The sequence below is a fragment of the Hemiscyllium ocellatum genome, chromosome 39, assembly GCF_020745735.1.
Source record: "Hemiscyllium ocellatum isolate sHemOce1 chromosome 39, sHemOce1.pat.X.cur, whole genome shotgun sequence".
Classification (NCBI taxonomy): Eukaryota; Metazoa; Chordata; class Chondrichthyes; order Orectolobiformes; family Hemiscylliidae; genus Hemiscyllium; species Hemiscyllium ocellatum.
The window spans coordinates 23653690-23678710 of NC_083439.1; the positions used below are offsets into that span (position 1 = coordinate 23653690).

A 25021-nucleotide genomic window follows, 5' to 3' on the forward strand; every position below is an offset into this window, starting at 1 on the left:
GTTTTTCAATTTCCCGCACCACTGTTAGGGTGTCTACAATACAATCCCACTAAGGTGATCGTCCCTTTCTTATTTCTTAGTTCCACCCAAATAACTTCCCTGGATGTATTCCCAAGAATATCCTCCCTCAGCACAGCTGTAATGCTATCCCATATCAAAAACGCCACTCCCCCTCCTCTCTTGCCTCCCTTTCGATCCTTCCTGTAGCATTTCTATCCTGGAACATTCAGCTGCCAGTCCTGCCCATCCCTGAGCCATATTTCTGTAGTTGCTATGATATCCCAGTCCCATGTTCCTAACCATGCCCTGAGTTCATCTGCCTTCCCTGTTAGGCTTCTTGCATTGAAGTAAATGCAGTTTAATTTATCAGTCCTATCTTGTTCTCTGCTTTGTTCCTGCCTGCCCTGACTGTTTGACTCATTTTCTTTTCCCAACTGTACCAGTCTCAGATTGATCTCTTTCCTCACTATTTCCCTGAGTCCTCCACCTTACTAGTTTAAATCCTTCTGAGCAGCTCTAGCAAATCTCCCTGCCAGTATATTAGTCCCTTTCCAATTCAGGTGCAATCTGTCCTTCTTGTACAGGTCACATCTACCCCACAAGAGATTCCAATGATCCAAAAATGTGAATCCTTCGCCCATACACCAGCTCCTCAGCCACACATGCATCTGCTCTATCCTCCTATTCCTACCCTCACCAATTTGTAGTATTGGGAGTAATCCAGATATTACTACCATTGCGGACCTCCTTTTTAAATTCCTGCCTAATTTTGTGCATCGTCCCTTCAGAATCTCATCTTTTTCCTTTCCTCTATCATTAGTTCCAATGTGTACAATGAGCTCCTGCTGGTCCTTCTCCCCTTTTGAGAACATTCTGCACCGTCCTTGAGATATCCTTGATCCTGGCACCAGGGAGGCAACGCATCATTCTGAGTTTTCTCTGCTGGCCGCAGAAACATCTGTCAGTGCCTCTGACTACAGAATCCCCTAACACAATCTATTGCTTGGAACCCAACGTACCCCTCTATTCAGTAGAACCGGTCTCCATACCAGAAACCTGGCTGTTCGTGCTACATTCCCCTAAGTGTTCAACATCTCCAACATTTTCCAAAACAGCATACTTGTTCGAGATGGGGATAGCCACAGAAGAGGAGAAAGTGAGAACTGCAGATAAGGAATAAGATCAGAGTCAAAAAAATGTGGCACTGGAAAAGCATAGCCCGTCAAGCAGCACCCGAAGAGCAGGAGAGTCGGCGCCTGCAGCACAAACTCTGCTGAAGAGCCGATGCTCCAAACTTCAACCGTAATGCTCCTCAGTCGCTGCCCGATCAGCTTTGCACCCTCAGCACCACACTCCCTGACTCTGATAGCCACAGGAGACTCCTGCACGACCTGCCTACCCCTTGTACCTTTCCTGGAGTTAAATTGACTGTATCTGCGTCTTTTCTCCCTTCCTATCACTGCCATCACTCACACTCCCTAGCTCTTGTAAATTCCTTCTTGCCCCTAACTGCTGCTCCAACCAATCCATGCGATCTGATGGGATTCGCAACTGACTTCTTGCAGACATAATCATCAGTAACATGGAAACTCTCGTAAACTCCCACATCTGACAGGAAGAACATATCACTCTACTCAGGATCATCTTTGCTCCTACAGATCCAGAAAATAGCATTGTCTTTTTGCTCTTTTAATAATGGTTTCTTTTGTCTTTCATGTTAAAATTGGTGTCACATTTGTTGTCAAGTGGCAAAATGCAATGAAATCTGACAGGGAGTGTGTTTTACTCCTGGAAATGATGGAACAACTTGACAATTGCATTGTGTTAGAGGAAAATGGGGCTTAGGGAATGTTCTGTCTTGATTGTGTTCTTTGCTCTACACTCTTTGAAGATTAAGGACATTCTACTGGCATCAACTCCCTTCAGTTTTCCCCTAAAGGTTCCACATCTTCAAATGATTATAGGCCCAAACTATTCATTCATTCCTCAGAATAGCTGCCAGTGTGTGTCATTGTCAGTTTTATTCTGATTACCTCAATGACTAAAGGGAATTGATGTACTGTGACCTGTGCCTTTTGCTTCCTGCAGACTGCATGAATTTAACTCTCTGTCTGTCAGGCTCTTCAAATTGTGTCAACAGCTTTCTGCCACCATTTCAGTTCCTGTAATCTTGCTTTGCACTTAATTATTGTGGATATTATTTATTCTGTGCATTTCAGTTTCTAGCAGGAATTTTTTCCCATGAAACACTTGGTGGATTTTCTCTGAACATTATTTGTTGAAAAGTCATTTATATTCACTCTGAACTGGTCACTGTTATTTAAGGATATTTTGAACAATACTTTTGTGAATTTTAATTGTGACAATCTCTTTTGTTCTGCTCATAACAATCTCTTGTGTGTCGATGTGTTATTTGTCTCAACACTGCGATTCCCTGATTACACTGTGAATGATATTGTGTTGTTCAGAATTTCAGGTTGATTAAGGGTTAGTTTACCTCTCGTTAGCAGCTGTGTAAAGCAGGAGTGCAGTTATCGATTTGCCCATATGAACTTTCATGAGGTGAATGATTATTACTCTCTCAATCTGTAGGACCGGATGGAAGGTTGTTTATTACCTGGAAATAGGGAACTGTCCAGTTCAAAGAATGCAAGTGGTCCCCTGGGGACAAATGAGTGTTGCACAAATTACTTTGAAAGTACCCCCAATTTGTGTACCATAGCTCTCCCACAAGTATGAAGTAAGTGATATATTGAGTGGTGGATGAGTGGTTAAAAGGAGAGCTGAATGGTAAATACCTGCTCTTTGAAGAATATCATGGCATGCTTCACATCCGCTTGACCTGGCAGTAACAGTGTTGGGTTTAAACACTTCAGCTGCTACGTATCTCTCCTCTGCAAGTCAGACCCCTTGGTTCCTGCATGTACTGAAGTCTGACCTGAACACTCAACTTCCTGTCTTGTGACAGTACTGAGCTTAAGTGATTCTTTAACATTGTGTGTTTGTACCACTGATTTGATAACCCCTTGCTGCAGTGTTTTGTTCCCTGCATACTTAAAAGTTTTGTTTTGTGTTTGAAAATGTTTCCTATCATTGGGAGCTGGCAGCAAAATGCGTTTAAGACGACAGTCAACTCAGCGCAGTCCTGATCTTATTGAATGGGGAAGCCAAAAGGCCTACTACTTCTCATGCTCCAGCTGTTTTCAAATGCACTTTGAAAATGGTCTTTGTGATATCTTGTGTCCATTTGAAGAAATGATCAATCTAAATGGTTTTCTCTCCACACTCCTAAGACTTTTTAAGGATTTTAATTTGTAGATATTAACGAAAGTGCTACGCTCTGAGATTTGTGGTCAGCTAGTTTGTCAAGGACTTTCACCCTGAGGTTCTTGTAAATTCAGGACTCAGGATTCCAAAAAAATGGTGTTTGAGGGAAGTGTCAAAGGCAACTGAAACATATAACTCACATGAAACACTTCATGAGAACAGGATGATCTTATGTAAGGTCATCGACCTAAGGGGTTAACTGTTTCTCACTTCATGGATGTTGCCTGATGCACTGAATATTTCCAGCACTTTCTGTCTTGTCAGGTTTCCATCATTTACAATATTTTGTACTCCGATTATAACACATTTTTCCCATTTTCTTTCTTTCTCTCTCTTTTCTGTCTTTTTTCTCTCTTTCTCTCTACCTTTCTCCCTTTCTTTCTCCTGCTTTCTCTCACTCTCTTGTTCCATACTTTTGGTTTGGCCAAATTAAGACCTTGCTCCACAAACACCAGGGGTGTCTACATCGTTGTTCACTGAGATCCACATTTCATAACGTTCAATGATCTGGTTAATATGCGGAGACGTGGTTTCAGAGTTTAATTGCATATTTTTGGAAGAAAAAGGCCCTGGTCAGTCTTCAGGAACACATGATAAGCAGCTGATGCCGATTAGGAGAGGCTGCAGTCGTTGTAGTTGCTTACAGCTTCTTGTGTCAATTGGATTTGCTGTGTAAGTTTATGTCTCTTTCTCTCTCCTCTTTCTGTTTATAGATTCGGTAGGTTTTGTGCAGTGGTGAAGGCCCAGGTTAGATGGCTGGTGCATTCTGATTTTTCACGAGACATATCCATTTTTATCCTGCACCCTGGAAGACGTTCTGTGGCCAGGCTAGGGCATTGGAGTTTGCCTCCCAGAGAAATTGGATACGGAAAGTTTGGACATTTGATTGAATCTATTTCTTTCTGCTCTGTGCTGAGGTATGGGCAGTTTTAACAGGAGATCAATGTTTCATTTGGTTTTATTCTGTATCTTGTGGACATGAAAACTTCAGCAATTTTGATCCACTGATTTTTAGAATCGTTGAGGCAATTTCGGGTACGCTGGTTCTGATTTAATTAAGTGCCATGGATTTTTATCGAAAAGATTGTTTTATAAAGTCATTTGTAGTGTGCAGTGGTAAGTGAATAAGGAGCTGGTTCATTGAATTCAAGTGCGATCATTCAAGTATGAATGAAATCATCTGAATTCAGAATAATCTGTGTCCTGAAAAAAGACTATTTCTCTAACTTTTGTTTCTGAACAAAATGAATTCCTTCATACTGTGCAATGCTCGCGTTCTCATGTGTTGTACCACTTAAGAATTTGACTGTGACAAAGCTGATTTAAAATTAATTTTGGAGGATCTAGTCCCAGTTATTTGATAAAGCTGTTGTATATTTGAAGCCTAACATTACAGTGGTATAGTGGTGAAAGCCTATTCATCCTTCGTTCTTACTCTCCTACAATCTGCCCTTCTTTAACTGCCTACCTGTTAGCCCTGGTCATTTGGTGGAGGAAGCAAGTCCCTGTGACCTGTTTTTCTCCCAAGGGTGAATTAATTTACACCCTTCATGCTTGATTCTGACTCAAGCATATTGACAGTTGCGTCAGTGCTCAGAATAGATCAGAGCCACACCACCTCCACATTTTTTTTTCAAAAACAGCTATATAAACATTTTTTTTTCTGAACAGTTCATTTTCTTTTTGAAAGTTGTGATTGCATCTTGATAAGATTCTTAACATTCATGCGTTAGGAATCTTTTTGACTTGAATGTTTTCTCTTCAGCTGACTAACTCGCGACAAATTAATCTAGAAAGTGTGACCTACCATAGAGCTGTAATGAAGGTTCGCTTTGGCCCCTTCCCTGGCCAGTGATAGAATCCACTGCTGATTTCCCAGCAGTGGTTCGAGCGAGTATGCCACATCGTCCAGTTCGTTATACAAAATGCAACTGGAGCTAAAGAAACAATCGACGCAGTAAGAACCCCTTTTGAAGTTGGTGAATGTTGCTGAAGTCAGTGTAAATAACTAGGCCATAAAGACAAACAGCTAGACTGATGGCTGGGAGAGTGTATCCATGTGGTTTTGTGCGTGTAAAAATTCAATGGCATCTATCAATAGGGTTAACACCAGAACATTATGTAGCAACTATGTTTTGAGTGCCATGGAATATATTGACAGAGCAAAGTGTTTTTTTAAAATAACATTTTTAAAAATGATATCCTTTTGAAAAACTCATAAAAACTCATTGAGGGAGTGAAGAAAAAGTCTGCTAAAAATTCCAGATCCATTTGGTACAGACTTTTGAGGAGTGGTCTCGGGTTACAGGGGGAACTCTGATCAGGAACCTTTGCAGTAGCTCTTATGGAATCTGTATTGTTTTGGGAACTGACATCAAGTCTGTACCGAAGCTTCAAAAAGCCTAACATTGGCCTCCAGCAAAAGCAGTCTGCTTCCCAGAAGAATCCATTTGCTTTTCTCGTGATCGTATTGGCTTCCTTTTGGAGCATTCTTGAACAAAATACTTGCCTGTATAATTTTAACAGCTTGCACCACACGAAGTGTTCGCCTGTTTGCCAATGACTGCAGTTTCATAAGGACCCCTCAGTAGTGCACTATTGAAGCACTCCGAACACCCCTCTCGCATTGTCCTGCCTTGTAACAGTCCTGCGACGGATTACTGTCCAGGGAATGTACAAAGCTGAAGGCTGTGGAGCAACAATGCAGGCTCTCTTATTTCCACATTGCTTCTGTTGGAAATACAGGAATCTCAATGATGATATTAGAATGTCTCTATATATAGATGCTTCAGTGAACCGGTGTTCTGCAATTCAACAGGATTGGGAAATGCTGTACTCAAACGGCTGCATGTGTTCACGTGGAGTCTTTCAGTCTTAATTGGAGAGTAGTTACAGCCAAATCACCTGATTCGATTGCCCCAACTGAAGGGCAAAGAACAATGTTCTTTCCCATTACACTGTGATCTCTTGTAACAGAATGGTGCCAGCGTGTTTTCTAAAGTAAGGTTTTGAAAATTAGCTGCTCAGCTGTGTGGACTTTCTGATGCCCCTCACTGTAACCTCAGCAGATCTTTTCTTCTGGGGTAAAATTGGATGACTGATCCTGTATCTGAATTGCATAATGTGGAGCCCTGTCTCCTTCAGTTCCTAATATGTGTGGATCACTAACAGTCGCTTTCTGTGCAAGTAAATAGAATTCATTTGTTGCCAAGTGAGGATTGCTGTAGACAGATGACTATCTAGATATGGCTTAACTGGTTTTTAGTTTTAGGTTTAGACTTTAATGTCACATGTGTTCAAATACAGGAGTACATTGAAAAGTGTATAATATCACCACATACAGGTTCTAAGAGTTTCTGATTCCTGATTCCTGTCACCCTCTGGATGAAAAAGATTATCATTGACTCCCCTCTCAATCTTCTACCTCACAACCTTCTACCTCTCATTTTGAACCTACGCTCATTGATTAATGACTCTTCCAATTTTGGGAGAAAGTGCCTTTTATCCATTCAAACTATGCCCCTCATAACCTTATACACCTCTAACAGGACAACCGCCCCCCGCCCCCCCCCACTGCCGCCGCTCCAAGGAAAGCAAATCCTGGCTTTTCAATCTTTCCTCATAACTAAGGGGCACCATCAAGGCAGCATTCGGGAAAATCTCCTTTGTGCAATCATATCCTACCTATAATGCGGTGACCAGAACTGCATGTAGTACCCCAGTTGTAGCCCAACCAATGTCTTACACAGTCCCAGCATATCCACCTTGTTCTTGTATTCTATGACTCAGCATATAATGGCAGGTATCCCATATGCCTTCCCGACCACTTTTCTACCTGCCCTGCTCCCTTCAGGGATCTGTGGATTTGCACATCGAGGTCTTTAGTACTTTCCCTTGCCCTTCCATTTATAGTGTAGTCTCTTGTCTTCTCAGCCCACCCCAATGCATTAGCTCACACGTTTCCAGGTTGAATTCCATTTGCCACTACCCTGTCAGCTGATCAGTCCATTAACATCCTCCTACAGTTTGTGGATATCCTCCTCACTGCTTATCACTATGGGTGGCGTGGCCAAGTTGGGCTGAAGGGTCTCATTCCCTGGCCAATCACTATGACTCTACCACCCTACGCATTTTCATATCATCTGCAAGCCTTTTGGTTGTACCCTTACATTTAAATCCAAATCATTGATGTACGCCACAAACAGCAAGGACCCCAGTACAGAGTCCTGTGGAAACCCACTGGAAGCAGACATCCAGTTACAAAAATATCCCTCTTCAATCACTATCTGCTTTTTGCCTCTTTGGATCAGTTTTGGATCCAATGTGTCCCTTTGCCTTGAATCCCATGGGCTCTTTCCTTCTTGATCAGTCTGATAAAGGATCATATCAAAAGTTGTGCTAAATTCCATGGTGATCACATCAAATGCCTTACCCCCATCAATGCTCCAGGTTACCTCCTCAAAAAAAATTAGTCAAATTTGTCAAACACCACCTTCCTTTGACAAGTCCATGCTGACTATCACTGATATATCTCTGTCTCTCGAAATGCAAATATATACCATATTCTTTCTAATAGCTTGCCCATCACTGAGGTTAGACTGACTGGCCTGTAATTTCATGGTTTCTCCATTCCTTTCTTTTTTAATAATGGGTCAACCTTGGAAGTCCTCCATTCCATTCCTCCAGCACTTCACCTGTTCACAGAGAACGTTTCAATATTACTGCCAGGGCCCCTTACGTCTCCACTTCTGCCTCCCTCAACAACCTGAAATATATCTCATCTGGGCTTGCAGATCTAACCCCTTTTCAAGTCTGCTTCTAAAATCACCAGTACCTCCTCTCTCTGTTAATGTCTTCTAATATTTCACATCTCCCTCTCTGATGTCTTTACCTGTGGTGTCATTTTTGAGTGTGAAGATCCTCACGAAACGTTCATTGAAGACTGTGTGCCCATGTCTTCTGAGGTCTACAAACAGATTAACTCTCTGGTCCATAATGAGCCCTAATCTTTCCCTAGTTTGTTGTTTTTGCTCATGATGGGTTCAAAAGCCCCTTTTGTGTTTTCTTTTACTCTATCCACTAATGCTTTCTCATGCACTCTCTTCACTTTCCTAATTTCCTTTTCAATTTCTGCACTGTACTTTTTGTACTCCTGTATGGATCTGCCATATTGAGTGAGCCCTTGATATTTGCCATAAACGCCTTTTATTTTAATCCTAACATTTATGTCTCTTGACGTCCAGGGGTCTCCATTTCTGGGTCTCACACCTTGTCTTTATGGGAACATGCCTATCCTGTGCTTGTTGCCAGTTCCACATTGTATACCTGCCACTGTTCTGATAATTTTATCTGTAACTCACTGCTACCAGTCCACTTGGGCCAAATTGGACATTATCTTAGTAAGATTAATCTTTTCCAAATTGAGAGCCATTAATCCCAGCCTGTCCTTATCCTTCTCCATAACCATCCAAAATCTAATGGAGTAATGATTACTGTCTCGCAAGTGATTCCCAAATATATACATTCCATCTCTTCTTGCTCATTTCTGAACATTGGCTCCAAAACTAATCCTAATCCCTTGTTGGGTTTTCTACACTGACTAAAAAGGTTTTCTCGAATGCAATGAAAAAATTCTGTTCCCTCCCTATTTTGTATACCAAAACTATTCCAGTAAAGATTTGGGTAACTAAAAATCTACAATTGTTGCCTTGCTATTTTTACACATTTCTGAAATTTGATAACTGATTTTGATCCTTTATTACTCCCTGTCTGTCACTGTCTCTATTTCAAGCACTATAGTTCACACCCGACAGCATACTTGACCCTTCTGTATGTTTTTTTAAAACTTTATCCATATGAGCTCATTTGATGAGCTTTCCAAGGTATCACCACACCTGACTGTTGTAATCAACTCCTTGATCAGTTTTACAACTCTTCCCACCCCCATCACCCCCACCAATTCTGTCTGAATACTTTATAAAGCAGCATTGTGAACTGCCAATCCTGTTCATCTTTCAGCCAAGACTTGGTCATAGCTGTGATTTCATGTCTATTTTTACCCTCTATTTTATTCCTCAGGCTCTACAATATATTCCATTTAGCCTTTCTAACCTCCCTTCTTTCTTATCTACCCAAGGTTCCTCCACCTTCCAGACTCACTTTAAATTCGAATTGTATCTCAGATTTTTTCTCCTCTGAAGTACTTGTTAGGATCCCATTCCCTGGCCGACATAGTTTAAATCAACACCAAATCTCATTGCGAGGATGTTGGTCCCATTCCTTTTTAGCTGTAGCTGTCCAACTGTACAGTCCAGCCTCCCCAGAAATGGTCCTAATGCCTCAGGAATCCCTCCTTCCTGCATCATATCTACAGCCATGCATTCATCTGCTTGACTCTGCTATTCCTATACACGTGGCACCAAGGGTAATCCAGGTATTACTGTCTTTGGAAGTCTGCTTTTTAATATCTGACCTAATCTCTAAAGCCTGCTTGCAGGACCTCATTTCTTATCTCCCCATGTCATTGAATCCTACCATGGACCATTATCTCTGGCTGTTCATTGCACCCCTCCCTGCTTTGCAATGCTGTGCAGCCAAATTGTGGCATCCTTGACCGGGCAGCCATCTTGGATTGGCCAAGGAATGGAATCCTGAGAAGTACATTCGAAGAAGTGCCTCTCCACTTCCTTTATTAACAGTCCCCTCCACACTTTCTTTTGTTTCCTCCCATCCTGGCCTTGACCCTGCCCACCCCCGCGGAGGAACTGTTACGCTCCCTGCCTCCCAAGGACAAGCAAAAGTGAGCAACTGAGGGGCACTCGGGGGATTCCTCACTTTCCCTCTTCACTTGCACTTCTTCAAGCTACAGACTGACCACACCCTGAACCTATGCTATTCACAAACTTCTCAGTCTCTTGTGAATGCACAATAATGCCCACAGCTGCTACTCATGCTTCAAAACCCAGAACTTGAGATGCTCCAACAGGAAGCATCTCCTGCATCAATGGTCATCCATACTGTGAGGAGTATCTAGAATTTCCCATGTAGTGCAGGTTGTAAAAAATAAGGCTTGAATTGCCCACGCTTACCTTATATACAACTTGTGTACATCTTACCTTAATTCAAATGAAAGATGTTTCTAGTTTATCCTTGTTCTTGTTTATGCCTCGATTCCCACTCAGGCCTATCACTGGTCTGTCTGCTTGTCTGTGAGGGTTCTCCTTTCTAACTGCCTCTCCACAGACCTTCATCTCACAGCCTGAGCTCACTGGCCCCTTGTTTCTCCATGGCCTTGCCTCATCCATTTACTGTTGCCATGAGTCCCTGCTCCCTCTGCTTCTGGACTAGTTTATTTTCCCACAATATCTTTTTCTGCCACTAGAGGTCAGTTCTTTTGCTAGCATGCTCCAGGCCTTGGGACCTTTGTCCCCCAGCACCACAACACCTCCCTGTCCTCATCTCCTCTTCGCATCCCCATCCCCTTCCCATCTCCCACCCCTCTCTCTATGTCTCTGTCTGTCTGTCTGTCTGTCTCTCTCTCTCCATGAAGTCTCATGGTTCAGGTTAAACATGGGACAAGGGAACCTCCCATTCATTACCATGTACTGACCTCTCTTGGCTGATGAATCAGTACTCCTCCATGTTGAACAACACTCAGAAGAAACACCGAGGATAGCAAGGGTGCGAAGTGTATTCTGGGTGGGGGATTTCAATGTCCACCACCTAGAGTGGCTCAGTAGCAGCACTGCTGATTGAGCTGGTCGGGTCCTAAAGGACATAGCTGCTAGACTGGGTTTGCAGCAGATGGTGAGGGAACTAACAAGAGGGAAAAACATACTTGACCTCATCCTTACTAATATGACGGCTGCAGGTGCATCTTTCAGTGACAGTATTGCTAAAAGTGACAACTGCACTGTCCTTGTGGAGACAAAGTCCCGCCTTAACATTGAGAATATCCTCCTTCATGTTGCATGGCACTGTCAAAGTGCTAAATGGGACAGACCTGGAATAGATTTAACAACCCAAGTTTGGGCATCCATGAGGCGTTATGGACCATTAACAGCAGCAGAATTGTACTCCAGCATAATTTGTAACCTCATGGCCTGGCATATCCCCCACTCAGCCATTACCATCAAGCAGAGGATCAACCCTGGTTCAATGGGAGGATGCAGGAGGGCATGCCAGGAGCAACATCAGGCAGACCTGGAAATGAGGTGTCAACCTGGTGAAGCCACCAAGCAGGATTCATTGCATGTCAATGGCATAAGCAGCAAGTGATAAATAGAGCTAAGTGATCCCACAACCAGTGGATCAGAACTAAGCTCTGCAGATGTGAATGGTGGTGGGCAATTAATCAACTCACTGGAGGAGGCGGCTTCATAATTATCCCCATCCTCAATGATGGATGAGCCCAGCAAAAAGTAAGGCTGGTGCATTCACAATAATTTTCAGCCAGAAGTGCCGAGTGGATGATCCATCTCAGCCTCGTCCAGTGGTCCCCAGCATCAAAGATCTTCAGCCAATTCGATTAGTTTCACATGATATCAAGAAACAGTTAAAGGCACTTGGTTCTGCAAAGGCTATGGGCCCTGACAATATTCTGACAATAATACTGAAGACGTGTGCTCCAGAACTTGTTGTTCCCCTAGCCAAGCTCTTCCAGTACAATTATAATACTGGCAGCTACCCGATTAATGTGGAAAAATGCTAAGGTATATCATGTACACAGGATAAATCCAACCTGCCCCAATACTGCTCCATCAGCATACTCTTGATCATCAGTAAAGTGATGGAAGGTGCTATCAAGCAGGACCTGCTCAGCAAACACCTGCTCAGTGACGCCCAGTTTGGGCCCTGCCAGGGCCAACCAGCTCCTGACCTCATTACAGTCTTAATTCAAACATCAACTAAAAAGTTAAATTCCAGAGAAGGGGTGAGAGTAACAGTCCTTGACATCGAGGCTGCATTTGATTGAAAGTGGCATCAAGGAGCCCTCGCAAAACTGGAATCAATGAGAATCGGGGCAAACACTTTGTTGATTGGAGTTATACCTGGCACATAGGAGGATGGTTGTGGTTTTTCAAGGTCAGTTAGCTCAGGTCCAGGACATCTCTGCAGAAGTTCCTCAAGGTAGTGTCCTAGGCCCAACCATCTTCAGCTGCTTCATCAATGACCATCCCTTCATCCTAAGGTCACCGGCATGTTTGCCAATGCTTAATGTTCAGCATCATTCGTGACTCCTCAGATACTGAAGCAGTCCATGTCCAAATGCAACAAGATCTGGACCATTTCCAGATTTGGGCTGGCCAGTGGCAAGTGACATTCATACCACACAAATGCCAAGCCATGACCATCACCAATAAGAGGCAGTCTAACCACCATGAGGAGAAAGTGAGGTCTGCAGATGCTGGAGATCAGAGCTGAAAATGTGTTGCTGGAAAAGCGCAGCAGGTCAGGCAGAATCCAAGGAACAGGAAATTTGACGTTTCGGGCATAATTCGACGTTTCCTGAAGAAGGGCCTATGCCTGAAACGTCGAATTTCCTGTTCCTTGGATGCTGCCTGACCTGCTGCGCTTTTCCAGCAACACATTTTCAGTCTAACCACACCCCTTGCCATTCAATGGTGTTACCATCACTGAATTCTCCACTATCAACATTCTGGGTGTTACCATTAGAGTCATAGCATCTTAGAGATATACAGCATGGAAACAGACCCTTCGGTCCAACCTGTCCATGCCGACCAGTTATCCCAACCAAATCTAGTCCCAGCTGCCAACACCTGGTCCATATCCCTCCAAACCCTTCCTATTCATATACCCATCCAAATGCCTTTTCAATGTTGCAATTGTACCAGCCTCCACCACTTCCTCTGGCAGTGCATTTCATACACGTACCACCCTCTGCGTGAAAAAGTTCCCCTTAGGTCTCTTTTATGTCTTTCCCCTCTCACCCTAAACCTATGCCCTCTAGTTCTCAACTCCCCCACCCCAGGGAAAAGACTTTGTCTATTTATCCTATCCATGCCCCTCATGATTTTATAAACCTCTATAAGGTCACCCCTCAGCCTCTGACGCTCCAGGAAAAACAGCCCCAGCCTGTTCAGCCTCTCCCTGTAGCTCAAATCCTCCAACCCTGGCAACATCCTTGTAAATCTTTTCTGAAAACTTTCAAGTTTCACAACATCTTTCCGATAGATTGACTAGAACCTTAACTGGACTCACCACATAAACACAGTGGCTGCAAGAGCAGGTCAGAGGCAAGGAATGCTGCAGCAAATAACTCACCTCCTGACTCCCCAGAGCCTGACTGCTGGCTACTAGGCAAAAGTCAGGGATGTGATGGAATAATCCCCAGTTGCCTGGATGAGTGCAGCCTCAATAACACTCAAGAAGCTTGACAATGGCCAGGACAAAGCATCCTGCTCGATTGACGCCACATCCACAAGCATTGACTTCTCCACCACCAATGCTCAATTGTAGCAGTGTGTACTATCTACAAGATGGACTGTAGAAATTCACAAAAGAGCCTCAGACAGTACCTTGCAAATTCATGACTACTTGCATCTAGAAGGACAAGGGCGGCAGAATGCCATCACCTTCAAGATCCCCGCCATGTCACTCACCACCCTGACTTGGAAATAATATTGCTGTTCCCTCGTTGTCACGGAGTGATAATTTTGGAATGCTCTCCCATCCAACCCTTCCTGGGCATTGTGGGTCCACTTACAGGGTATGGACTGCAGTGGTCCAAAGAGGCAGCTCACTACAACCCTCTCAAGGGCAACTAGGAGACAGACAATAAATCTTATTCCTGATGAAGGGCTTATGCTCGAAACGTCGAATTCTCTATTCCTGAGATGCTGCCTGGCCTGCTGTGCTTTGACCAGCAACACATTTGCAGGACAGACAATAAATGCCCACCTCCCACGAGTAAATACAAAAGAAAGGAAGAAATATTTGATGTAACCGGGAAATGGAGTTGAGGTGCAGATCAGCCATGATCCAGTTGAGTTGGGGTCCAAGGTGGTCCTCCTCTCCCTGTTTCTGCAGTGTCTTTATTCTCCTGAATTGACTGACATCCCCTCCAGCTCATTATCTGTATGACCCTCTCACCCTCAAAACAAAACCCTGAAGATATGAGGCCTGTGATCTTTGGGGGAGGTGATGACCTAATGGTATTATTGCTGCACTGTTCAGAATCCAGAGAACCAGATAATGTTCTGGAGACTCTAGCTTGAAATCTGCCATGCCAGATGGTGGAATTTGAATTCAAGAAAAAAAAACTAGAATTAACAGTCTAATGACAACTAGGAAACCATTGTTGCTTGTTAGAAAAAACTTGTCTGATTCACTAAGGTCCTTTTTAGGGAAGGAAACTACAATCCTCACCTGGCCTGTGTGTGACTCCAGACCTACAGTAATATGATCGAATCTTAACTCCCTCGAGGGCAATAAGGAATGGGCAAAAAATGCTTGTTTGGAATGCAGTGGCCATATCCCATAATTGAATTTATAAAATTTCAAATAATTAGGCTGGCTTCAGAAGTCCGAGCAGATGCTGGAAATCAGAGTCGAGAGTGTGGTGCTGGAAAAGCACAGCAGATCAGGCAGCATCTAAGGAGCAGGAGAATTGACCTTTTGGGCATGACCCCTTCATCTGGATTGCGGCTGGTGGGCCGGGGATGGAGGGCTTATGGCCGAAACGTTGATTCTCCTGCTCCTCAGATGCTGCCTGACCCGCTGTGCTTTTTCAGCACCGCACTCTTGACACTGGGTTCAGAAATCCCACAGTACTGCACTGGATGGTTGTGACCTTCTAACTCAGGGGTGAGAATGTTAATCAGATGTCCCTCAATTTGAGGATGAGTCCACCAAGAGTCACAAACTTCTGTGTGTTTCCTGAAGGGACTGATTCTTGACCTGCCAATCAATGCGGACATTTTGCAACAATGCATTTGTACACATTTCATAATTTGGGTACTGTTAAGGTTTGCTTCTTTCTTTCTCCTCCTCTGTTGCTACTCTGCTGCATCATGAGGACGTTTGGAATTAAAGCCATGATGCAACTTGATGGATAAGGAGTAGCTGTTTTGAGTTGGAAGTTTGATCTTGACTCTGACCATGTCTTGAAATGGTGTGATGCTGCCACTGAGCTCTCCTCACAGTGCACTCAGAGCTGCTAAAGACTAGTCTCCACATGGACACCGCCAACTTTGCCTTTTGAAGCTCTGAAATTTCCCAGTGACCAATACAAATAACCAAAACACAAGATTTTACATTTTAAGTCTTTAACCATACAAAACAAACTAAAATTTGCAGATGTTACTTCACCGGCAGCTAATGCACCAAGCTAAAGAAATGAAGAAGAAAAACAAGATGAGGCGTTTTAATTAATATCCTGCATGCAGCGGATGTTTTGCAACACAACTTTAAAAACCGAATTAATCCTAGCTTCTTCAGGGTTAACTTCTCACTGCCACACCAGAGTCGATCTCCGTGTCCTTGATCGGCCTATTTCACCAGCAAGGCTCATCCCAGCATCCACTCATTCCTGAGAAGATTTGGCCCCAAAATGAAGGATTGTCCCATATGAACTTTTTCATTAGAAATGTATCTCACTCCTTATTCCCCTAGTGAGACATCAGCTCAAACTGGGTGCTTACAATTAGAGCATTTCATGGATCCTTCTGGTGTATTACTGGAAAGCCAGCAAATCACTACCAAAGGAGATGGAACCAGCTTGGGCAGAATTTCCGGGGCACACCCCTGACTGAGTGCAGGCGGAGTTGTGGGGTCCACATTTCCCATTTGTTTTAGGTTTTTGTGACCAGGAAATGAGAGGCTGGTGCCTGAGGGAATTTAGCATTTCAGCTCCCACAGCATTGCATTGGGCATCTAGGCATTGCATTTGGAATAATGGTCTATTTTTTTGCCAGGATTCAGGTCACAATTTTGACAGAGTTTCCATTCTCGCACCCTTCTCATAAATGATAATCTTTTGCAAACCTGAAACAAAATATTGGATGGAATCTTGAGGTTTCTTTAATTAAATGAAAACAAGCACTCTAGGTTTTGTTTTAATATTCAAAGAATTTCTTTCATTTTTTAATGAATCCAGGTACAAGGTTCCACTTCTGTTTTTTAAATGCTTCAGAGTGTTTACTGGTATTTAGATGTTGAAACAACAGCAAACCTGACACTCAGCTTCAACTCTCCATCACTCCACCTGCAGCTGCCACACCTTGACTTCAGGAAGTTCCTGAGCAAACGCAAACACTGACACGTAAGCGAAAAATGCTGTATGCTTTGCAGGTGGAGCTGGTAAAGTGCTGCCACGAGCTGCATCAAATTACTTTTAACCCGAACCAAATCTTCATCTCTTGAACCACGGCAGGTAAGAGTGTGGCTTTCACTGGTGGAAGAAAGGTTGCGGACTGCTTCTGATTTCAGTGTTCCCAAACCCTGGGTTCCCTCTCTCTCTGCCTGTCCCCTCCCTTGCTGCAGTTAATGACTCCACTGTGCTTTTGCTTTTCAATGCTGAAAGAATTTGAAGTATTGCTGTCACCTCTGCGTGCTTTGTTTTATTTCCCCGTCACAAATATTTGGAAGTTTTTGAGGTTAACTCCTGGAATGCCAGTAGCATTTGAAGCTTTTTACTGAGGAATGTCATTAAGCTGTCTGTGTTTAATGGTGTCATGTACGATGTGTTCACATTGTTGGACTGTGACGCCCCAGTCTTTCTGTGCATTTTTCTGGTTTAAGCCCAGTCTCCTGCTCCCTGGCAGATTGCTGTGGAGTACTCGCCTGCACAAAACAGCATTTTAAATAACGTTGATAGGGTCCTAATTTGAAACTATTTACAGTCCCAGTGATCTTGGAAAGGAGAACAGGCCATTGGCCTTCACAGAGCAGCTGCTTTTGGGTCAATGTTGTGGCTATGCTGATAAGTATGGCACCATTTGTTTTAAAAGCTGGAATGTTCAGAAGTGAAACAATATAAATGTCGGTTTTTGCAGAGATGTTCAATATGACATTCTAAGTTAGTTCTCCAGACTGGAACTTTCAGTTCAATTTGTTTGAACTTGGTCGAAGGCAGGGTTGCTCGTAGCCTGTTTGTTTTTAAATTCTCTACCTCATGACCTCTTCACTGAACTCGATTCTACAGGCATGAGGGCCAATTTCATAAAGCAGCTTTCACTGCCCTCAGGGAGGTGATAGTCCGCTGCAGCCTTGAACTGCTGCAGTGCATGTGCTGAAGCTAAACCACAAAACTGTTACAGAACTCCTTTCAGGATTTTGACACCATGACTGTGAAGAAATATAGTTCCAGGTCAGGCACTAGCATTTGCATACACTTTCTGCCCCTGCCTTGAAAGAAGTTATGGGTTTCATCGCTGGTGAATTATAAATGGTACACATTATTGTCACGGTGCACTGCTGCTGAAGAGAGTGTCACTGAAGAGAACTGCCTCATTATGTTGAGCTTGATGTTTTGTTGGTGCTACATTGATCTAGAGAAGTGCAGAGAACTCCAATCACATTTTTGATTGTTACTTTGTGAGATATGATTTGGACTGGGGTGTACAAAGTTAAAAATCACACAACACCAGGTTATCGTCCAACAGGTTTAATTGGAAGCACTAGCTTTCGGAGTGCTGCTCTTTCCTGTGTCGATGTATGCGATCTTCTTGGAGATCCTCTCCACTTTAAGCCGGCAGTTAGTGGTGTCGATAGCTCCGAAAGCTAGTATGCTTCCAATTAAACCTGTTGGACTATAACCTGGTGTTGTGTGATTTTGAACTTTGTGAGATGTATAAGAGTTGGATACAATGAAGATACATTCTGTAGTGTGCACTGCCTCCGACCTGCTCTTGTATCCACAGTGTTTATATTGGCTAGGGTCCTGTTCAGTTCTTAGTCAATGGCAACTCCCAGATATTGACAGCGGTGGGTTAATTGATGGTAATGCCATTTAGTGTCACTGCAAGGCAGCTAGGGGCTCTCCCTCTCTTCCTCCATCCCGCTCTCTTTTTCTCTTTCTCTTTCTCATGCGCTCTGTGTCTCTCTTTCTCCCTCTCTTTCTCTTTTGTTTTCTCTTTTTCTTTCTCTTTTTCTCTCCCTCTCTTGGGCTCTCTCTCTCTCTCTTTCTCTTATGCTTGCTCTTTCTTGCTGCTTCCACTTTTTCCCTCTCTTGCGTTCTTCTGTTATTCTCTCTCTTGCTTTTTTCTCTCTCTCTTTCTGTAACTGGCACTTGACACTTATCAATCAAGGTCTGAATGTTATTCTGGTCTAATTGCATGGAGCTATTGACAGCTTCAGTATCTGAGGAGTTGCGGCTGGGATTAGACCCTGTGCAATAATAAGTGAGCAACAACCCTCCCCACCCCCAGCTGTACATTGGGATGATGTGGGAGGGCCATTGACATGCTGCTGGAGATGAGTTCGGACTAATAGTCTATCCGAGAAACTCCCGCTGCATTGCCCTGGCTAGGACAATTGGCTTTCATCTCCCATTGGTTGAGTCCTGCCTCACACAGTGGAATATTTCCCCCAGTTCCCATTGACTGCAATCTCATTAATAGCACTTGACATCAAAGCAGAACTTCCTGTGGCATCAAGAGCACTCGCTGTCTCCTCCACCCTTTGGAAAGCAGCTTTTCTTTTGTCCAAGTATCGCTCAAGGTTGTACTGAGGCCAGGAGACAAGAGCTTTCTGGTGAAACCCAAATTGAGTATCAGTGAACAGATTATTTATAAATAATTGTTGTTTGGTAACATTTGTTGGAAACTCACCACCATGTTCTGAAGAAGAATCGTAGTAGAACCATAACTCTAACCCCAGATACTGCCTGACCTGCTGAGTTTCTCCAGCATTCTCTCAGTATGCTTCCAATTTCCAGGATTGCAGTATTTTGCTTTTACTGTTAACTGATTGTGTGCTGGCTGATGGGGTGATAGTGAGTCAGATTGGATTGATCTCCTTTTGTGGGGATGAGACTGTGTTGTATACATTATGACTGTGTGTTCTGGCTGTTACTATCTTTGGATTCTCACAAAAAATGACCTGATATTCTGACAGTTGAGGGTGAGGATGGGAACTGGATAATTCCCTTTTGGTTTTTGCTAGTGCCCCTTGTTTTGCTGCATAAATGGGATGGCGAGAGTGGAGGATGGGGATCTAAAACTCATGATCCCTCCTTAGACTGTAGTCACTATTTTATAAAGAGGATGGAGACCAAATGGTTAAATGTTTCTCTACTACTCTTGGTACCCTGCAATGGCCAGCCCAGGATGTCCATCCTCTGAATCCAAATGGAGAATTGCTCATATACTAAGTGCTTTTTGGGCTCGGATACAACAACAGGAGCACTTGAGGTGAGATTTTTCAAGATGCATTTTAGAAGACGTTAAATGGACAAATGAAGAAAGAAGAAAGAAATAAAAGGGTTTTCCAATGGTGATGTGAGAAGGATCTTCAGGAACCTAGACCAAATGACCTCTTGCTGTTCTCAAAAATCCACAGAATGAACCTCCCTCATATATAGGGAGGTTTTGTTTGATTTAATTTGACGACATCCTGTCCAAAGGTCTGGGATCTTCCAATAGTCACTCTGCAATGTCTGCACATTGTGTGAGCAGCATATCAGCCAGAGGAAGGAGCTGGTCATTGACTTCAGGAAGCAAGGTGGAGGGCAGGCCCCTACCTGCATTCCCGATGCTGAGGTGGAGGTGGTCGACAGCATCAAATTCCTCGCAGTGATAATCACTAACAATCTGTCCTGGTCCACCCATGTTGATGTGATCGTCAAGAACACACAACACTTCTACTTTCTCAGGAGGCTAAGGAAATTTGTTATATCCATAAAGACTGGCCAATTTTTATAGGTGCACCATAGCAAGCATTCTATCCGGATGCATCAGTGCTTGGTACAGCAACTGCTCTGTCCACGACTATGAGAAACTACAGAGAGTTGTGAACACATCCCAGTCCATGACACAAGTCAGCCTTCCATCCATCGACTCCATCTATACTTCTCACGGCCGCGTGGAGGCAGCCAACAGAATAACCGTCCCCTCTCACCCTAATTATAATCTCTTCCATCCTCTTCTGTCAGGCAGAAGATATAAAAGCTTAAACACACATACCAACAGATGCAGGAACAGTTTCTTTCTTGCTGTTATTAGACTTCTGAATGGTCCTCTCAAATTTCAAATTTGAATGTTGACCTCGCTCTTTGTGCATCTTCTCTGCAGCCAAAATGTTGTATTCTTCACTCTCTTGCCCATATACACTCTGTATGGTATGTACTGCAGGCAAATTAAAACTTTTCACTGTGCTAGGTACATGAGACAATACTAAATCAAATCAAATCATTTCTGTCCCCTTCAGCTCTTATCCATGTTGACTTTCCTTAGATACCTCTTGAGTTGGAGAATCTGAATCTTTGCAACAACTCCACCTTTCGAATTCCTTGTTGTATTTCCCTGTAACTGGCCAGGTCAGCATGCATGCACCATGAAGTAGAGGTACCTGAGATTTAGTCTAGGCAATATTGTGTTGAACAATTGTTTTAATTCTGGGCTGTTTTGTCAGGCTTATTTTTGTTGTCACTGGGAATTGTTCCCAGGTCTTCAAAGAGTGAATTTGAAATATTTCACCTGGCATTTTTGAGTCTTTTGTGAACCCATTCCAAATCCCAAATATTGCTAAATGCCAGGAGCTTGTGAATGGTTTTCCAATTGTATCCACTGGCTTTCTAACAATGACAGTTAACATTCGACATGTAGAGTCCAACGCCATTATTATTTATCACTTGAATATGCCCTGTTTTCTGTACAAAGGGTGTGCAGGATGACCATATCCTGATCATGTGAACTGCATTCTCCAAATAAAAGAATTACTCCTGGTCCATATTGAGAAACAAATCAACAATGAACCAAAGTGGATATTTACGCATCAGGTAGTGGCATTATTCAAGAAATGAAATAAACACTATTGTTCTAAAAATCAATCTAAAACTCATGGATCACTTGCTGCATTTTTAATCATCTACAGCTTTGACTAGTGAGACTTTTATGATGATGTGGTGGATGTACCTGCTGATCTCACTCGGTGGATGTGACATCTCCCTGTCCTCAAACACAGAAATTAGATTAGATGGTTTACTTTGGGAGTAAACTTGATTTTATATTCCCCTACTAGTTTTTGCCTATCAACAAGAGGGTATTGGATCATTTGTCTTTTCCTTGCTGCTGGTTCAATGTAGTCTGACACCTGGTGTGTGATTTCTCACTTCAACAGCATAATAAAATAAATAAATAAATCTGGTTGCTCCAACATGACACTTGTTGAAGCAATGCAGTGGCAGCAGTAGTAAATATGGATTATTGCGAAATGAGACACACGGGTATCTAACAATGTAACTTAAGGGTAGTGAAACAGATAAATTAAATTAGAGCAGCAGAGATTAGAATTGGAACTCCACTAGACTGTCAAGAGTGTGGTGCTGGAAAGGCACAGCCAGTCAGGCAGCATCCAAGGAGCAGGAGAATTGATGTTTCGGGCATAAGCCCTTCATTAGGAATGAGGCTTGTGGGCCTGGGTTGCTGAGAGTTAAATGGGAGTGGGGTGGGGTTGCGGGGAGGTAGCTGGGAAAGTGATAGGTGGATGAAGATGAGGGAGAAGGTGATAGGTCAGAGGGGGCAGTGATGGACGGGTCCGGAGGGCGGTGACGAGTTGGAGGTTTGGGACTGAGATAATGCGGGGGCAGGGGAAGTGAGGAAGCTGTTGAAATCCACATTGATCCCGTGTGGTTGCAGGATTCCAAAACAGAGCATGAGGCGTTCCTCTTTCAGTTATCGGATGGTAACGGTTTTGCGGTAGAGGAGGCCCAGGACCTGCATGTCCTTGACGGAGTGGGAAGGGGAGTTGAAGTGTACAGGTACATTTACTGTATCCGGTCCTCCCGGTATGGTCTCCTCTACATCTCTGGGACACCCGCACCCACCAACCCCACCGCCCCGTGGCTGAACACTTCAAATCTCCCTTCTCCCTCATCTTCATCCACCTATCACTTTCCCAGCTACCTTCCTCCAACCCCACCTTTCAATTTCTCTCAGTCCCCCGGCCCACAAGCCTCATTCCTCTTGAAGGGCTTATGCCCGAAACGTCAATTCTCCTGCTCCTCGGATGCTGCTTGATCTGCTGTGTTTTCCAGCAACACACTCTCGACTGTGGAAAGAGAGTTCCAGGAAAGATAAAGGGAACTTAAGCTGAACCAACTCCAGCTGAGAAAGGAGATCAAAGGTAGCTCTAGTAAGGGAATCACATGTCACTTTGATTTGAGGGCTGATGTAATCAGTTTGAACCTTTATATCATCAGCTTTGAGGAGGAGGTGGATGCCTTCTTTACCTTTTTGGAAGGATTCGCATGGAAGCTAAAGTTACCGGTGGACAGTGTTATTGTAAAGCAGGTGACAAGGAATGCTCTTACAGTTCATTACCTCCTACCGGAGGAGAGCGTCACTGAACGTGAGGCAGCAAAAGAGGGATGTTTTAAGAGAGAGCAAGTTATTTCCAGAAATGTACAGGCACAAGTTCTGTACCTTTTTAAGATCGGCCTGACCAGAGTAAAGACTGCATCCTTTTGTCATCTTGCACTGTATTGTTCATTGTGGACTGAAATGAGAAAAGGATTGCTTGTAAAATCCACAGATTCTGAAAGGGATTACTGCACAACAGGGGCCCTCTTGTGGTGCAGTGGTAGTATCCCTAACCCAGACTAGGAGGCCCAGGTTCAAGTCCCTCCTACTCCAGAGGTGTGTAATAACATTTCTGAATGCGTGGTTTGAAAAATGGGTTAAATAAAATTTTAAAAAACTCTTAAACGTAAGCTATCAGCACTTGTTGCAAGTACTGCTTACATTGTTAAAAACCGAAAAAAAAACTGTGGATAATATAAAATCAGAAACAAAAGCAAAAGTTGCTGGAAAAGCTCAGCAAGTCTGGCAGTGTCTGTGAAGATAAATCAGAGTTAATGTTTCGGGCTCACACCAAGGTTCATTTAAAAAGGAGTCCTGCTTTATGCATGTCTTTCTTGCGGGCTGAATGAATTTGTTTTAAATGGAGGCAATTTAACCAGGCTTTCTTGAGTTAATAAAAGATGTTGTTTATTAGTTAATAAGCTCATTAGTTACTAGAAAGAACCTGTAATGTAATACGCACCAACTGGGAGTGCGATTTTGAGTCTAAAGAAAAATGTAAGTTAAAAGATATATGGATCAGTCTCTTGGATCACTCGTAAGGTGTAGACATTGGAATGTTAAACAGTTGATTTTTAGGATTCCTGGCTTTTGCAGCTCACTTGAAATCCTTTTGTTCTGTTTGCTTTTGACAGTGGTTGGCAGGTAGCATTCAGAGCAAGAGAGCCCTGCTTCGTTTCGACTGGCTTATTAGTGAGCTGTCTTCTAACACGCAATATCAGGCTCCTTTTACCTGCAGAGCAGGGGTGACTAGCTGGTGGTTCATTGACTGAGACTTTTATAGCATTCTTAGATCCAGGGTAGTAGACATGGGCGCCCTGGTTCACGAGGACACCTTCTTTCACTGGCAGGCTCTGACCAAGGTTACCGTTGATTTTTAAACTATTTTCGTATATTCCTGGAATTCCATAAATATGTCAACAGGAGATGGCTTTCTACTGAGAAGGGGAAGATAGTCAGCCCCCTCTTCTTCCTGTTACATCTACCTCTTTGAGGATTTCCTGACACAGCAATTCATGGGTCCCATACTCAACCTTGCCAGACGTTACTGAATTTACATCTGCAATCTCTTGTTATTCCCTCAGTACTTGTTCTCTCTGTTTTTAAAGAAAGGCACATTTTGGAATTGCAAGTTTAAAAATGTTCATAGTACTACAGGGTTTGAGTGTGTCCTCTTGACAATTTCCAATGTGCTGTTACAGGAGCTCCTAAAAATGTGGATTAAGGTGCCACTGGGTAACTTTCGTGTGGACAGTGAGTTTGATTCTGGTCTGGTTACAGTACAGTAAGTCCCAAGCTTGCCAATGCCAGTGATAACTTTGTATGTGGAATGATTTGGTTGGCAACAAAATGGACCCCTTCAGTGGAAAAGGACAGTCCAAAAGAGATTGGAAAGGCTGGACAAAGCCAGCAGCAAGTGGATCGAATGTGCCACTTTATCATGGATCCACTGGGCTCTTACTTTCTTGACAAGTCTGCTATGAGGAACTTTATCAAAAAAACCTGCTAATGTCTATGTTGACAACATCCAATGTGTTAACTTAATTAACACTCCTGGTTACCACCTTAAAAAAACTCACATTGGTCAAACACATCCTTCCCCTAACAAATCTGTGCTGACTAGCCCTGATCAATTCCTGTCCAAGTGCAAATATATTCTGTCCCTCATAATTCTTTCTAATAAGTTGCCCTTGCTTAGATTGACTGACTGGTTTATCATTTTCTGGTCTGTCCCATCCTCCCTCTTCTAATCATGGGTCACTGTTAGTCACCCCACATTCCTCTGGGATCTCACTGTGGTTAGGGAGGATTTAACTCCTGCTGCCAGGGCCTCGAAGGTCACTTCTCCTGCCTCCCTCAACAATATTGAAGCCTGTGGTTTTAACCACTTTTAAAGCTGACAGTCCCTCCTTTCGCTGTAAAATTTGATTCTC

The 25021-nt window shown here is 43.3% G+C and overlaps 1 protein-coding gene across 5 annotated transcripts in view; it reads left to right on the forward strand.

The window, feature by feature from the left end:
- The window catches only part of rab27a (RAB27A, member RAS oncogene family), a 139212-nt gene that overhangs the window by 57782 nt on the left and 56409 nt on the right, over positions 1–25021 (forward strand). Inside the window, exon 1 of one of the 5 annotated variants that reach the window (XM_060852912.1) lies at positions 16595–16720. The exons of the other annotated variants lie outside the window; for them this stretch is intronic. The gene's annotated coding sequence lies outside the window, so the exon portion shown is untranslated. Of the gene's footprint in view, positions 1–16594; positions 16721–25021 lie in introns of those variants that run through there. 5 annotated transcript variants of the gene reach the window in all.